This window comes from Delphinapterus leucas, chromosome 15 (assembly GCF_059928025.1).
Source record: "Delphinapterus leucas isolate spDelLeu-1000000601 "Yukka" chromosome 15, BTC_Dleu_Yukka2, whole genome shotgun sequence".
Classification (NCBI taxonomy): domain Eukaryota; kingdom Metazoa; phylum Chordata; class Mammalia; order Artiodactyla; family Monodontidae; genus Delphinapterus; species Delphinapterus leucas.
In genome coordinates this window covers 58,144,308-58,161,348 of record NC_143143.1, presented here as the reverse complement: position 1 = coordinate 58,161,348, position 17,041 = coordinate 58,144,308, and the positions used below count along the sequence as shown (strand labels likewise).

At 41.0% G+C, this 17,041-nt stretch overlaps 1 long non-coding RNA gene across 3 annotated transcripts in view; it reads left to right on the top strand.

Annotated features, from left to right (window-relative positions):
* LOC149747464 (uncharacterized) overlaps window positions 1-17,041 on the top strand; it is a 30,601-nt gene that overhangs the window by 2,010 nt on the left and 11,550 nt on the right. The window contains exons 2-3 of one of the 3 annotated variants that reach the window (XR_016387878.1): window positions 1,174-1,240; window positions 2,958-3,069. This is a non-coding gene — a long non-coding RNA (uncharacterized LOC149747464). Of the gene's footprint in view, window positions 1-1,173; window positions 3,070-17,041 lie in introns of all 3 variants that reach the window. The other 2 variants (XR_016387877.1, XR_016387876.1) reach the window with 2 other exon arrangements.

Below are 17,041 nucleotides of genomic sequence, written 5' to 3'. Positions count from 1 at the left end.
TTATTTGCGTTGACCTAGTCTCTTCAGCCCCCAGCTCCCATTCCACAGGCAGGCAAGAAATCGACCTTTGTTTTGGGGGGCTTAGCCCTTCCTGTAATACCAAGGCCTAGGGTCTAGCTAATGCAGCTCCAAGATCAGGGGAGACCCCTTGTCTTTGGCAGGCTGTGTATTTTGCAGAAACATCCTCCTGTTTCCAAACCCTTGGCCCTGCCACTCCTGGGCGATAGAAATCTTGGTGCTACTGGGAGTCTGCAGCAGACCTCACAGTCATCTCCTCTGAGGCTCCTCAGCTGAGTGTCTGGGCACTGCAGCTCAGGGAAATTACAGAAACGATTGCCCACTCTCCCTCAGTCCTATGTCCCCCTTTGGGGTTCTCCTTCCTTCTCCTATCCTCCAGCCCCCCCTCAACATAAACCATAAACAGCTCAGGTGCTTAACTTTGGGAAGCAAAGGTTATTGTGGAAAGTGCCTGCAGGCAAGTTCCTTCTGCTTTGGCAAAACATAAATGTCCAAGGTAAGGGGGGAGGTAAAGACAAACATCCGAGAACATCTGGAGAAGTAACCCAATGGTCACTGTCCCCCAAGGTAAGAGATGGGTGGAGGCATGTGCTGGGTAGAGTGTGGCAAAAGAAAGAGTGCCTGTCAACATCTGTCCCCCCACTGCTGCCTCCAAGAACTTTGGGTTTCTTTTCCCTTCTCTTCCTTCCTTCCTAGCTCAGTTGGAGCAGGTACCAGGAGGGCCTTCTGAACTCGTTTGCTGATACCTCTCACTCTGTCTAAATCAGGCCTCCTCATCTCTCTCCAGGTCTACTACTGAAGCCTCAATCCATTCTCATGAAAGTCAATTCTCATGATATGCAGATCTGCCCACATTACTGTCTTTTTCTCTTTCCCTGCCCTAGTGGCTCTTCAGCCCTTATTTTCCAGCCATTTCCAGAGCAGCACCAGGGTGTTTCACCTTCAGTGCCTGTGTTCCTGCTGTTGCCTTGATTAGGGAAGCAACATTTACCAGGCAACACTCAAAAGTCACTTTTTAATGAAGTCTTCCTTCCTGCCCCCACCTGTTGACAGAGTTTCTTTTGGAATCCCCACCTGTGCCCTGAACCTATTTCTCTCTCAGCACCAGCCACACTTAGGGTTCCTACTCATTTGCATATTTTCTTCCCCAACCAGAATGTGAGCCCTTCCACAACAGGAACAGTGTCTTCTGGAGACCTAGCAGGTGACTGGCACACAGTAGGTATGCAATGGTTATTGGAGGTGGTGATGTTCCCTGGTGAATCAGGGAGGCTCTACATGGGACAAAAAAGCTGAACTCCCTTTTATTTCTCCTGCCTTCCCTCCTTCCTTCCCCTGCCCATGTTAGCTAGGAATTTGCTAGTCCAAACAGGCTATAGAGTAAAGGGTGGAGTGGCTCCAGCTTCTTGTCCTTTGTCCTTATGAAAATTAGGAGGGAGAGATACAGAAAGAGAAAGTTTAAGGATGTAAAGAGTAGGGGCCATGTTCAGTTGCTATTTTCAGGGAGACCCATCATATTAAAATTCTGTTGAGGCATCAGCTAGCCTAACTGCCGTTTGGGGTCAGGGAGAAAGTCTCCCCTTGGGACTGGACACGTGGAACCTGGACTCACAGTTTCCACAATTCATAAGGCAGAATCCTGCCCTTCTGTCTCTAGCAGTGAATTGTTCCTTGTTCCCTTTGGGGAAGAAGTCAGAGTTTTTGGTCTCCTGGTGTCTTCAGCTAGAGATTCACTGACTGATATGCGATCCTATCTGCCTAGTGGTGCAGAAGTTTCTATTGATGTTTCCCCCTTACACCTCCCAACCACCCCCCTACTTCTCTAGACAAAATGCATATGGTGGGGTATGGGTGCACTAAGCGGGGGTCTGGGCAGTTTAGGTGGGTACCCCCAAACAGCAGGCATCCAAAACTTGAAGTAGTGGCTTTCTCAGCTAACATGTTCCCATGTTCCACATGAGAGGGCAGTGGGCATAGGGGTGGAGCTTCAGAGGATATCCCTCCCTAGTCCTCTCATGTCTTCTTCCTACATTATATTTCCTTTAAAACATTTTCCTTGTCCCCAGTCCATTTCTCAGAAAACTCTGCCCCTACCCACATGGTCAGAAGTCCTTCAAGACTCCTCTGCTTTCTGGAAAAGAAATAACATCTAATTTTAAATTAAATGTTTATGCCTAATTTTGGAATAACAGCTTTATGGATGGTAGCTATAGTGGGATCAGGGGCTGATTTTAGTCATCTTGGATCTGGTGTTAAATATAAGTTTGTTGAATGACTTCCTGACAAAGGCAAAATCAATCTTTCACACAGAAGCTAGAAATCCAAAGTTACCCACAGCCTGACCCCTCTGCCTGTCCTTCCCACCTGGTGGGGCCTATCCATCTGTTGAGTGGTGGGCATTATCCCAGAAAAACATCCTTCATATTGACAAATTACTTGGCTGCTTAATTATCTAGAGCTCTGAATGGGAGTCCCACCATTTCTGTGAGAGCCTGAGGTGTGCTCTTGTGTTCCCTCAACCCCTCTGTCTAAGAATTTCAAAGAGTCTCCTGCTGGGACTCCTCCTGCTAGGCCCCTCCCAATGATCTGCATCTCCTCACAGACCACGTGAACCTCCAGGTGGGGTGTGATCCTGCCCATAGAGGGATGGAATTGCTTGTCAGTGCAGGATATGTGTGCATGATTGTGACACAATGTGAATAGGGGAGGAAGTGTAGGTTCCTATGTGCATGGTAGTTTGGGTCAGGCTGTGTGTCCACTCTTGGAGGTGGGAGGCAGGGATTATTTCCTCAGCCACCAACAATCTGTGTTACCTTTCTGGTACATGCAGGCCCAAATACCCAAACAGAACTCAGAGCTTCTAAAAATATAAATGTGCAAAAATTGGGAGTGGCCAAGGTGGCACAGTAAGAAGACCCTGAGCTTACCTCCTTCTACAGGTGCACCAAAATTACAACTATTTACAGAGCAACCACTGATGAGAAAAACTGGAAGGCTAGCGAAAAGATCTCCTACAACTAAAGTCATGAAGAAGAAACCACAACAAGACAGGTAGGAGGGATGGAGATGTGGCATAGTCAAGACCCGTAACCCTGGGTGGGTGACCCACAAATGGGAGAATAATTATGATTGCAGAGGTTATCCCCAAGGAGCAAGGGGTCTGAGCCCCACATCAGGAGTCCCAGCCCAAGGGTCCTGCACCATGAAGACTAGGCCCCAGAATGTTTGGCTTGGAAGGCCAGAGGGCTTTGGGAAACAGATTATCTACTCTTAAAGAGCACACACAAAATCTCATATGGTCAGGGACCCAGGGCAGAGGCAGTAATTTGAAAGGATACTAGGTCAACCCACCTGCTGATCTTGGAGAGCCTCCTAGAGAGGCAGGAGACAACTGGAACTCCCCCTGGGGACACAGACTCTAGAGGCAGCCATTTTGGGGAGGTTGTTCTACCATGAGGATGCTGGCAAGTGCCATGTTGGAGTCCTCTGTCTAGCTTATTAGCATATGGACCCAGCCTTACCCACCAGCCTGTTTGCACATGTACTGGGAAACCTCAGGCTAAGCAGCTAGTCAGGCAGGGTCACAGGCCCACCCACCAGCAGGCCTGCTGCCTTAAGACTGTCTGAGCCCACAGCTGCCCCAGAGGCCCCAGGATCTGGCCCTGCCCACCAGTTCACCAGCACTAGACACAGACTTCTGGGGCTCCACTGCTCGCCATTGGGACCCAGCCTTGCCCACCAGTAGGTCAACTCTAGGACACCCACAGCCCTGTAGCCAGAGACCTGGGCACTTGACTCTGCCCATCTGCAGGCTGACATCACCACCAGGACCCCCCAGGGCCCCAGGCACACCAACGAACAGGCTGACACCAGCTCCAAGACACCTTGGAACCCTCAGCCACACTGACCAGTGGGTCAACACCAACTGTAGGACACCCCAGACCCCACAACCAGCTGTGTCAGGATTGGGCACTGCCGACCAGCAGGCCAACATTAGATCCAGGGCCCTCAGGCCCATAGCCGCCCTCCCTGGGACCCAGTTTCATTCACTGGTGGATCAGCACTAGCCCTGGTAACCCTTGGGGCTGCATAGACAGTCACCTTGTGACCCAGCCCCACCCACCAGCAGACAGCAGCCTCTGCACAAAGTAGGGCCTGGCAACCAACCAGACCATGCACCAGCGACACCTACCAGACTACCCATAGTAGTTAGCCTACCACAACAGAAGGGCTCACACAGCCCACAAAGAGGCACCACTAGAGCATATAGCTCTGCCGACTAGAGGAGTGTGCTGCTGAGATGCATAGGACGTCTCCTGCAAAAGGCCACTTCTCTAAGGTTGGGAAATGTTTCCAAACACATGGAGACAAGAATAGCAAATTAGGCAAAATTATGAGACAGAAATAAATTCCAAATGAAGGAACAAGATAAAACGCCAGAAGAACTAAGTGATGTGGAGATAAGCAATCTACTGGATAAAGAGCTCAAGGTAATCATTGTAAAGATGTTCAAAGAACTCGGGAGAAGAGTGGATGAACAGAGTGAGAGAATTTTTTAAAATTTATTTTTTATTGAAGTATATTTGAATTACAGTGTTGTGTTAGTTACTGCTGTACAGCAAAGAGACTCAGTTTTTTATATATATATATATATATATATATATATATTCTTTTTCATATTCTTTTCCATGATGGTTTATCACAGGATATTGAATATAGTTCCCTGTGCTACGCAGTAGGACCTTGTTCTTTATCCATTCTATATATACCAGTTTGCATCTGCTAATACCAAACTCCCACTCCTACTCTCTCCAAACCCCCTCCTCCTTGGCAACCACCAGTCTATTCTCTATGTCCCTGATTTTGTTTCTGTTTCATAGATAGGTACATTTGTATCATATTTTATTATTATTATTTAAAAAATAAATTTATTTATTTTTGGCTGCGTTGGGTCTTTGTTGTTTCGTGTGGGCTTTCTCCAGTTGCAGTGAGTGAGGGCTACTCTTTGTTGCAGTGCGCGGGCTTCTCATTGCAGTGGCTTCTCTTGTTGCGGAGCATGGGCTCTAGGCATGCGGGCTTCAGTAGTTGTGGCTTGCAGGCACTAGAGCGCAGGCTCAGTAGTTGTGGCCCACGGGCTTAGTTGCTCCATGGCATGTGGGATCTTTCTGGACAAGGGCTCAAACCCATGTTCCCTGCACTGGCAGGTGGTTTCTTAACCACTGTGCCACCAGGGAAGTCCCTGTGTCATATTTCAGATTCCACATATAAGTGATATAATATGGTATTTGTCTTTGTCTTTCTGACTTCCTTCACTTTGTATGATAATATCTTGTTGCTGCAAATGGCATTATTTCATTCTTTTTTTATGGCTGAGTAGTATTCCGTTGTATATATGTACCACATCTTTTTTTTTTAGCATCTTTATTGGAGTATAATTGCTTTAAAATGGTGTGTTAGTTTCTGCTTTATAACAAAGTGAATCAGTTATACATATACATATGTTCCCATATCTCTTCCCTCTTGCATCTCCCTCCCTCCCACCCTCCCTATCCCACCCCTCTAGGTGGTCACAAAGCACCGAGCTGATCTCCCTATGCTATGCGGCTGCTTCCCACTAGCTATCTATTTTACGTTTGGTAGTGTACATATGTGCATGCCCTCTCTCACTTTTTCATAGCTTACCCTTCCCCCTCCCCATATCCTCAAGTCCATTCTCTAGTAGGTCTGTGTCTATTCCCGTCTTGCCCCAGGTTCTTCATGACCTTTTTTTTTTCCCTTAGATTCCATATATATGTGTTAACATATTGTATTTGTTTTTCTCTTTCTGACTTACTTCACTCTGTATGGCAGACTCTAGGTCCATCTGCCTCACTACAAATAGCTCAATTTCATTTCTTTTTATGGCTGAGTAATATTCCATTGTATATATGTGCCACATCTTCTTTATGCATTCATCTGTTGATGGACACTTAGGTTGCTTCCATGTCCTGGCTATTGTAAATAGAGCTGCAGTGAACATTTTGGTACATGGCTCTTTTTTGGGGGAGGGGGGGTACCCGGGCCTCTCACTGTTGTGGCCTCTCCCGTTGCAGAGCACAGGCTCTGAACGTGCAGGCTCAATGGCCATGGCTTATGGGCCCAGCTGCTCTGTGGCATGTGGGATCTTCCCGGACCGGGGCACGAACCCATGTCCCCTGAATCGGCACGCAGACTCTCAACCACTGTGCCACCAGGGAAGCCCTGTTGGAAGATTTTTAATCAAAGTTTCAATTTCAGTGCTTGTGATTGGTCTGTTCATATTTTGTATTTCTTCCTGGTTCAGTCTCGGCAGGTTGTGCATTTCTAAGAATTTGTCCATTTCTTCCAGGTTGTCCATTTTATTGGCATAGAGTTGCTTGTAGTAATCTTTCATGATCCTTTGTATTTCTGCAGTCAGTTGTTACTTCTCCATTTCTAATTCTATTGATTTGAGTCTTCTTCCTTTTTTTCTTGATGAGTCTGGCTAATGGTTTATCAATTTTGTTTATCTTCTCAAAGAACAAGCTTTTAGTTTCATTGATCTTTCCTATCATTTCCTTCATTTCTTTTTCATTAATTTCTGATCTGATCTTTATGATCTTTATGATTTCTTTCCTTCTGCTAACTTTGGGGTCTTTTTGTTCTTCTTTCTCTAATTGCTTTAGGTGCAAGGTTAGTTTGTTTATTTGAGATGTTTCCTGTTTCTTAAGGTAGGATTGTATTGCTATAAAATTCCCTTCTTAGAACTGCTTTTGCTGCATCCCATAGGTTTTGGGTCATCATGTTTCCATTGTCATTTGTTTCTAGGTATTTTTTGATTTCCTCTTTGACTTCTTCAGGGATCACTTCGTTATTAAGTAGTGTATTGTTTAGCCTCCATATGTTTGTATTTTTTACAGATCTTTTCCTGTAATTGATACCTAGTCTCATAGCATTGTGGTCAGAAAAGATACTTGATATGATTTCAATTTTCTTAAATTGATTAGTGACCCAAGATATGATCTGTCCTGGAGAATGTTCCATGAGCACTTGAGAAGAATGTGTATTCTGTTGTTTTGGGATGGAATGTCCTATAAATATCAATTAACTCCATCTTGTTTAATGTATCATTTAAAGCTTGTGTTTCCTTATTTATTTTCATTTTGGATGATGTGTACATTGGTGAAAGTGGGGTGTTAAATTCCCTTACTATGATTGTGTTACTGTCGATTTCCCCTTTTATGGCTGTTAGTATTTGCCTTATGTATTGAGGTGCTCCTATGTTGGGTGCATAAATATTTACAATTGTTATATCTTCTTCTTTCATTGATCCCTTGATGATTATGTAGTGTCCTTCATTGGCTCTTCTAATAGTCTTTATTTTAAAGTCTATTTTGTCTGATATGAGAATTGCTACTCCACCTTTCTTTTGATTTCCATTTGCATGGAATATCTTTTTCCATCCCCTCACTTTCAGTGTGTATGTGTCCCTAGGTCTGAAGTGGGTCTCTTGTAGACAGCATATATATGTGTCTTGTTTCTGTATCCATTCAGCCAGTCTGTGTCTTTTGGTGGGATCATTTAATCCATTTACATTTAAGGTAATTATCGATATGTATGTGCCTATTCCCATTTTCTTAAGTGTTTCGGGTTTTTTATTGTAGATATTTTCCTTCTCTTGTGTTTCCTGCCTAGCGAAGTTCCTTTAGCATTTGTTTTAAAGCTGGTTTGGTGGTGCTGAACTCTTTCAGCTTTTGCTTGTCTGTAAAGGTTTTAATTTCTCCATCAAATCTGAATGAGATCCTTGCTGGGTAGAGTAATCTTGGTTGTAGGTTTTTTCCTTCATCACTTTAAATATGTCCTGTCACTCCCTTCTGGCTTGCAGAATTTCTGCTGAAAGATCAGCTGTTAACCTTATGGGGATTCCCTTGTGTGTTATTTGTTGTTTTTCCCTTGCTGCTTTTAATATGTTTTCTTTGTATTTAATTTTTGATAGTTTGATTAATATGTGTCTTGGCATGTTTTTCCTTGGATTTACCCTGTATGGGACTCTCTGTGCTTCCTGGACTTGATTAACTATTTCCTTTCCCATATTAGGGAAGTTTTCGACTATAATCTCTTCAAATATTTTCTCAGTCCCTTTCTTTTTCTCTTCTTCTTCTGGGATCCATATAATTTGAATGTTGGTGTGTTTAATGTTGTCCCAGAGGCCTCTGAGACTGTCCTCAGTTCTTTTCATTCTTTTTTCTTTATTCTGCTATGCAGTAGTTATTTCCACTATTTTATCTTCCAGGTCACTTATCTATTCTTCTGCCTCAGTTATTCTGCTATTGATCCATTCTAGAGAATTTTTAATTTCATTTATTGTGTTGTTCATCATTGTTTGTTTGCTCTTTAGTTCTTCTAGCTCCTTGTTAAATGTTTCTTGAATTTTCTCTATTCTATTTCCAAGATTTTGGTTCACCTTTACTATCATTATTCTGAATTCTTTTTCAGGTAGACTGCCTATTTCCTCTTCATTTGTTAGGTCTGGTGGGTTTTCACCTTGCTCCTTCATCTGCTGTGTGTTTTTCTGTCTTCTCATTTTGCTTAACTTACTGTATTTGGGGTCTCCTTTTTGCAGGCTGCAGGTTCCTAGTTCCTGTTGTTTTTGGTGTCTGTCCCCAGTGGCTAAATTTGGTTCAGTGGGTTGTGTAGGCTTCCTGTTGGAGGGGACTAGTGCCTGTGTTCTGGTGGATGAGGCTGGATCTTGTCTTTATGGTGGGCAGGTCCACGTCTGGTGGTTTGTTTGGGGGTTTCTGTGGACTTATTATGATTTTAGGCAGCCTCTCTGCTAATGGATGGGGCTGTGTTCTTGTCTTGCTAGTTGTTTGGCATAGGGTGTACAGCATTGTAGCTTGCTGGTCATTGAGTGAAGCTGGGTCTTGGTGTTGAGATGGAGATCTCTGAGAGATTTTTGCCATTGTTTGATATTACGTGGAGCTGGGAGGTCTCTTGTGGACCAGTGTCCTGAAGTTGGCTCTCCCACCTCAGAGGCACAGCACTGATTCCTGGCTGGAGCACCAAGAGCCTTGCATCCACACAGCTCAGAATAAAAGAGAGAAAAAAGAGAAAGAAAGAAAGAAAGAAAGAAAGAAGATTAAATAAAATAAAGTAAAATAAACTAAAAAATAATTAAGAAAAAAACTTTAAAAAGTAAATAAAAAATAGAAAAAGAAAAACGGACAGACAGAACCCTAGGACAAATGGTGAAAGCAAAACTATACAGACAAAATCTCACACAGAAGCACACACATACACACTCACAAAAAGAGAAAAAGTGGAAAAAATAATATATCTTTGCTCCCAAAGTCCCCTTCCTCAATTTGGGATGATTCGTTGTCTATTCAGGTATTCCACAGATGAAGGGTACATCAAGTTGATTGTGAAGCTTTAATCCGCTGCTTCTGAGGCTGCTGGGAGAAATTTCCCTTTCTTTTCTTTGTTCGCACAGCTCCCGGGGGTCAGCTTTGTATTTGGCCCCGCCTCTGTGTGTAGGTCGCCTGAGGGCATCTGTTCTTCGCTCAGACAGGACGGGGTTAAAGAAGCCGCCGATTCGGGGGCTCTGGCTCACTCAGGCCGGGGGAAGGGAGATGTACGGATGCAGGGCGAGCCTGCAGCGGCAGAGGCCAGCATGACGTTGCAGTAGCCTAAGGTGCACTGTGCGTTCTCCCGGGAAAGTTGTCCCTGGATCACGGGACCCTGGCAGTGGCTGGCTGCACAGGCTCCCGGGAGGGGCGGTGTGGATAGGGACCTGTGCTTGCTCACAGGCTTCTTGGTGGCCGCAGCAGCAGCCTTAGCATTTCATGCCCGTCTCTGGGGTACGTGCTGTTAGCCACGGCTCGCGCCCGTCTCTGGAGCTCCTTTAAGCAGCGCTTTTAATCCCCTCTCCTCACGCACCAGGAAACAAAGAGGGAAGAAAAAGTCTCTTGCCTCTTCGGCAAGTCCAGACTTTTCCCCGGACTCCCTCCCGGCTAGCCGTGGCGCACTAGCCTCCTTCAGGCTGTGTTCACGCCGCCAGTCCTCTCCCAGCGATCCGACCGAAGCCCGAGCCTTAGCTCCCAGCCCCCGCCCACCCCGACAGGTGAGCAGACAAGCCTCTTGGGCTGGTGAGTGCTGGTCGGCACCGTTTCTCTGTGCGGGAATCTCTCCGCTTTGCCCTCTGCACCCCTGTTGCTGTGCTCTCCTCCGCGACTCCAAAGCTTCCGCCCTCCACCACCCGCAGTCTCTGCCCGCGAAGGGGCTTCCGAGTGTGTGGAATCCTTTCCTCCTTCACAGCTCCCTCCCACTGGTGCAGGTCCCGTCCCTATTGTTTTGTCTGTTTTTTCTTTTGCCCTATCCAGGTACGTGGGGAGTTTATTTCCTTTTGGGAGGTCTGAGGTCTTCTGACAGCGTTCAGTAGATGTTCTATAGGAGCAGTTCCACATGTAAATGTATTTCTGATGTATCTGTGGGGAGGAAGTTGATCTCCGCTTCTTACTCTTCTGCCATCTTGAAGCTCCTCCCACATCCTCTTTATCTATTCATCTGTTGATGGACATTTAGGTTGTTTCTATGCCTTGGCTATTGTGAATAGTGCTGCAGTGAACATAGGGGTTCATGTGTCTTTTTGAGTTATAGTTTTGTCTGGATATATGCCCAGGAGTGGAATTGCTGGATCATATGGTAATTCTATATTTAGTTTTCTAAGGAACCTCCATACTGTTTTCAACAGTGGCTGCACCAACTTACATTCCCACCGACAGTGTAGGAGGGTTCCCTTTGAGAGATAAAGTTTTTAAACAAATAGTTTGAAAATATAAAGAAGAACCAAATAGAGCTAAAGAATACAATAACTGAAATTAAAAATACTCTAGAAGGAAGCAACAGTAAATTAGATGATACATAGGAATGGATTGGTGAACTGAAAGACACAGTAGTGGAAATCACTCAAGCTGAGCAGAAAAAAGAAGAAACAATAAGAAATGAGGACAGTTTAAGAAACCTCTGGGACAACATCAAACATACTAATATTCACATTATAGGGGTCCCAGAAGGAGAAGAGACATAAAAAGGGGCAGAGAACATATTTGAAGACATAATAGTTGTAAACTTCCCTAACTCAGTAAAGAAAATAAATATCCAGGACCAGGAAGTACAGAGACTCCCAAACAGGATCAACCCAAAGAGGACCATACTAAGACATATTTTAATTAAAATGGAAAAAATTAAAGATGTAGAAAATATTAAAAGCAGCAAAGGAAAAACAACTAGTTACATATAAGGGAACCCCCATAAGCCTATCAGCTGACTTTTCAGCAGAAACTCTGCAGGCCAGAAGGGAGTGGCACTATATATTTAAAGTAATGAAAGGAAAAAACCTACAACTAAGAATACTCTACCAGGCAAGGCTTTCATTCAGATTTTATGGAGAGATCAAAATTTTTACAGGCAAGCAAAATCTAAAAGAGTTCAGCATCATTAAACTGGCTTTACAAGAAATGTTAAAGGGACTTCTCTAAGTGAACAAGAAAAGGCTACAACTAGAAATAAAAAAATTATGAGGGAAAAATTGGTAAACATTTGGTAAAGGGAAATATACAGTAAAGGTGGTAGACCAACCATTTATAAAGCTAGTAGAAAGGTTAAAAGACAAAAAGAGTAAAATCATCTATAGCTACAATAAGTAGTTAAGGGACACACAGAACAAAAAGATGTAAAATATGATGCCAAAAACAGTAAATGGAGGGGGGAGCATAAAAATACAAGGTTGTTAAAGTGCATTTGACTTAAGAGATCAGAAACTTAAAATAATCATGTATATGTATAGATTGCTATATATAAATCTCATGGTAACCACAAACCAAAAATCTATAATAGATACACACACATAAAAGAGAAAGGAATCCAAACATAATACTAAAAACAGTCGTCAAATCACAAGGGAAGAGAGCAAGAAAAGAAGAAAGGAGCAAAAAAAGAACTACAAAAACAACCTGAAAATAATTAACAAAATGGCAGTAAGTATATACCAAATATAATTAATTTAAATGTAAATGGACTAAATGTCCAATCAAAAGACATAGAGTGGCTGAATGGATACAAAAACAAGACCCATATATATGCTGCCTACAAGAGACTCACTTCAGGTCTAAAGATAGAGATTGAAAGTCAGGGGATGAAAAAAGGTGTTCCATGCAAACAGAAACAAAAAGAAAGTTAGGGTAGCAATACTTATATCAGACAAAATAGGCTTTCAAACAAAGACTGTAAAAAGAGACCAAGAAGGGCATTACATAATGATAAAGGGATCAATCCCAGGAGAAGATATAACAACTGTAAATATATTGACATATGCACCCACCATGTGACCATTTAAATATGTAAAGCAAATATTAACAGACATAAAGGGAGAAACTGTCAGTAAGAATAATAGTAGGGAACGTATACACCCCTAGTTAAAGGACAGATCATTGAGACAGAAAATCAATGAGGTAACACTGACCTTAAATGACACATTAGAGCTGATCAACTTAATAGATGTTATAGAATATTCCATCAAAAATCAGCAGAATACACATTCTTTTCAAGTGCACAAGGAACATTCTACAGGGTAGATCACATGCTAGTCCACAAAACAAGTCAGTAAATTTAAGAACATTGAAATCATATCCAACATCCTTTCTGACCACAGTACTATGAGACTAGGAATCAACTACTAGGAAAAAACTGCAAAGTCCACAAACACTTGGAGGCTAAACAATATGCTACTAAACAACAAATGGGTCACTAAGGAAATCAAAGAAGAAACAAAAAAAATACCTGGAGACAAATGAAAAATGAACACACAATGATCCATAACCTATGGATGCAGCAAAAGCAGTTCTAAGAGGGATATTTACAGCAATACAACCTCCACCTTAGGAAACAAGAAAAATCTCAAATAAACAACCTAACCATACATCTAAAGGAACTAGAAAAAGAAAAACAAACATAACCTAAAGTTAGTAAAAGGAAAGAAATCATAAAGATCAGAGCAGAAATAAGTGATATAGAAACTAAAAAACAATAGAGAAGATCAATGAAAATAGGAGCTTTCTTTCAAAAGATAAAATTGATAAGCCTTTAGCCAGACTCATTAAGAAAAAAAGAGAGAGAGCCCAAATCAATAAAATCAGAAATAAAAAAGGAGAAGTCACAACCAACACCACAGAATTAGGAAGGATCATAAGAGATTACATGAACAACTATACCACAATAAAATGGACAATCTAGAAGAAATGGACACGTTTCCAGACATGTACAATCTCCAAAGACTGAACCAGGAAGAAATAGAAAATATGAACAGACCAATTACTAGTACTGAAATTGAATCAGAAAAAAAAACTCCCAGAAAACAATAGTTCAGGACTTGATGGCTTCATAGGTGAATTCTATCAATTTAGAGAAGAGTCAACAACTATCTTATTCAAACTATTCCAAAAAATTGCAGAAGGAATGCTCTTGAACTCATTCTATGAAGCCAGCATCACCCTGATACCAAAACCAGGCAAAGATATCACACAAACAAAAAGAAAATTACAGACCAACATCACTGGTGTACATAGATGCCAAAATCTTCAACAAAATATTAGCAAACCAAACCCAACAATACATGAAAAAGATCATACACCATGAACAAGTGGGATTTATCCCAGGGATGCAAGGATGGTTCAATATCTGCAAATCAATCAATGTAATACAACACATTAAAAAAATGAAGAATAAAAATCATATGATCATCTCAGACACAAAGATGCACAAAAAGCTTTTGACAAAATTCAACATGCATTTATGATAAAAATTTTCAACAAATTGGGTATAGAGGGAACATACCTTAATATAATAAAAGCTGTATATGACAAGCCCACAGCTAACATCATACTCAATGGTAAAAATCTGAAAGCATTTCCTCTAAGATCAGAAGCAAGACATGGATGCCCACTCTCACCATTTTGTTCAACATAGTATTGGAAGCCGTGGTCACAGCAATCAGAAAGAAAAAAAAATAAAGTAATTCAAATTGGAAAGGAAGAAGTTAAACTGTCACTGTTGACAGATGACATGATAGTATACATAGAAAATCCTAAAGACACAACCAAAAAGACTATTTGAAGTCATCAGTGTATTTGGCAAAGTCGCAGGATACAAAATTAATACATAGAAATCTGTTGCATTTCCATACAGTCACAGCAAACTCTCAAAAAGAGAAATTAAGAAAACAATCCCATCTGCAATTGCATTGAAGAGAATAAAATACATAGGAATAACTCCAACTAAGGAGGTAAAGACCTGTACTTGGGAAACTATAAGACACTGATAACAGAAATTGAAGACAGCACAAACAAATGGAAAGACACACCGTGCTCACGGACTGGAAGAATTAATATTGTCGAAATGATGATAGTACCCAAGGCAATGTACATATTCAGTACAATCCCAATCAAAATACCAATGATATTTTTCACAGAATTAGAACAAATAATTCTAAAATTTGTATGGAAACACAAAAGATCCCCAAATAGCAAAACAATCTGGAGAAAGAACAAAGCTGGAGGTATCACACTCATGATTTCAAACTATATGAAAAAGCTAGAGGAATTAAAACAGTATGGTACTTACCACAGAAATACAAAGGATCATAAGAGATTACTATGAGCCAATAAAATGGACATCCTAAGATATGGACAAATTCTCAGACAGGTACAATCTCCCAAGACTGAACCAGGAAGAAATAGAAAATATGAACAAACAAATTGCAAGTACTGAAATTGAATCAGTAATTTAAAAACTCCCAACAAGCAATAGTCCAGGACCAGATGACTTCACAGGTGAATTCTACCAACAATTTAGAGTTAACACGTATCATTCTGAAACCTATTCCAAAAAATTGCAGAGGAAGGAACACTTCCAAATTCATTCTATGAGGCCAGCATCACACTCATAACAAAATAAGACAAAGATATCACACAAAAAAGAAAATTACAGGCCAATATCACTGCTGTACATAGATGCAAAAATCCTCACCAAAGTATTAGCATACCGAATCCAACAATGTATCAAAAGAATCACACACCATAATCAAGTGGGATTTATCCCAGTGTTGCAAGAATTTTTCAATATCCACAAATCAATCAGTGTGATAAACCACATTAAAAATTGAAGGAAAAAAATCATATGATCATCTCAGTAGATGCAGAAAAAGCTTTTGATAAAATTCAACGTCCATTTATGATAAAAACTCTCAACAAAGTGGGTATAGAGGGAACCTACCTCAACATAATAAAGGCCATATATAACAAGCTCACAGCTAACATTATACTCAATAGTGAAAAGCTGAAAGCATTTCCTCTAAGATCAGGAACAAGACAAGGATGCCCACTGTAGCAACTTTTATTCTGCATTATTTTGGAAGTCCTAGTGACAGCGATCAGAGAAAAAGAAAGAAAAGGAATCCAAATTGGAAAAGAAGAAGTAAAACTGTCACTATTTGCAGATGACATGATACTATACATAGAAAATCCTAAGGACACCACCAGAAAACTACTAGAGCTCATCAATGAATTTGGTAAATTTGCAGGAAAAAAAAATTAATATAAAGAAATCTGTTGCATTTCTATACACAACAATGAAATATCAGAAAGAGCAATTAAGGAAACAATCCCATTTACCACTGCATAAAAAAGAAAAAAATATCTAGGAATAAACCTACCTAAGGAGGCAAAAGACTTGTACTCAGAAAACTATAAGACATTGATGAAAGAAATTGAAGATGACACAAACAGATGGAAATATAGAATGTTTTCTTGGATTGGAAGAATTAATATTGTTAAAATGACCATACTACCCAAAGCAATCTACAGAGTCAATGCAATCCCTATCAAATTACCAGTGGCATTTTTTTACAGACCTGGAACAAAAAATTTTTTAATTTGTTGGGAAACACATAAGACCCCAAATAGCCAAAGCAATCTTGAGAAAGAGGAACACAGCTTGAGGAATCAGGCTCCCTGACTTCAGACTGTAGTATAAAGCTACAGTAATCAAAACAGTATGGTACTGGCACAAAAACAGACACATAGATCAATGGAACAGGATAGAAAGCCCACAAATAACCCCACCCTTATGGTCAATTATGCTATGACAAAGAAGGCAAGAATATACAGTGGAGAAAAGACAGTCTCTTCAATAAGTGGTGCTGGGAAAACTGGACAGCTATATGTAAAAGAATGAAATTTAGAACATTCTCTAACATCATATACAAAAATAAATTCAAAGTGCATTAAAGACCTAAATATAAGACCAAATACTCTAAAACTCCTAGAGAAAAACATAGGCAGAACACTCTTTGACATAAATCACAGCAATATTTTTTTAGATCTGTCCCAGAGTAATGGAAACAAAAATAAAAATAAACAAATGGGACCTAATTAAACTTAAAAGGTTTTTCAAGGCAAAGGAAACCATAAACAAAATGAAAAAACAACCTACTGAATGGGAGAAAATATTTGTAAATGATGTGACTGACAAGGGATTAATTTCCAAAATATACAAACAGCTCATACAGCTCAATATAAAACAACAACAACAACAACAACCCAATCAAAAAATGGGCAGCAAACCCAATAGACATTTCTCCAAAGAAATCATACAGATGGTCAAGAGGCACATGAAAAGATGCTCAACATCGCTAATTGTTAGAGAAATGCAAATCAAAACTACAATGAGGTATTACCTCACACCAGTCAGAATGGCCATCATTAAAAGCGACAAATAATAAATGGGGGAGAGAGTGTGGAGAAAAGGGAACTCTCCTACACTGCTGGTGGGAATGTACATTGGTGCATCCACTAGGGAGAACAGTATGGAAGTTTCTTAAAAAACGAAAAATAAAGTAGTACCCATATGATCCATCAATCCCACTCCTGGGCATATATCCAGAAAAGACGAAAACCTAATTCAAAAAGAT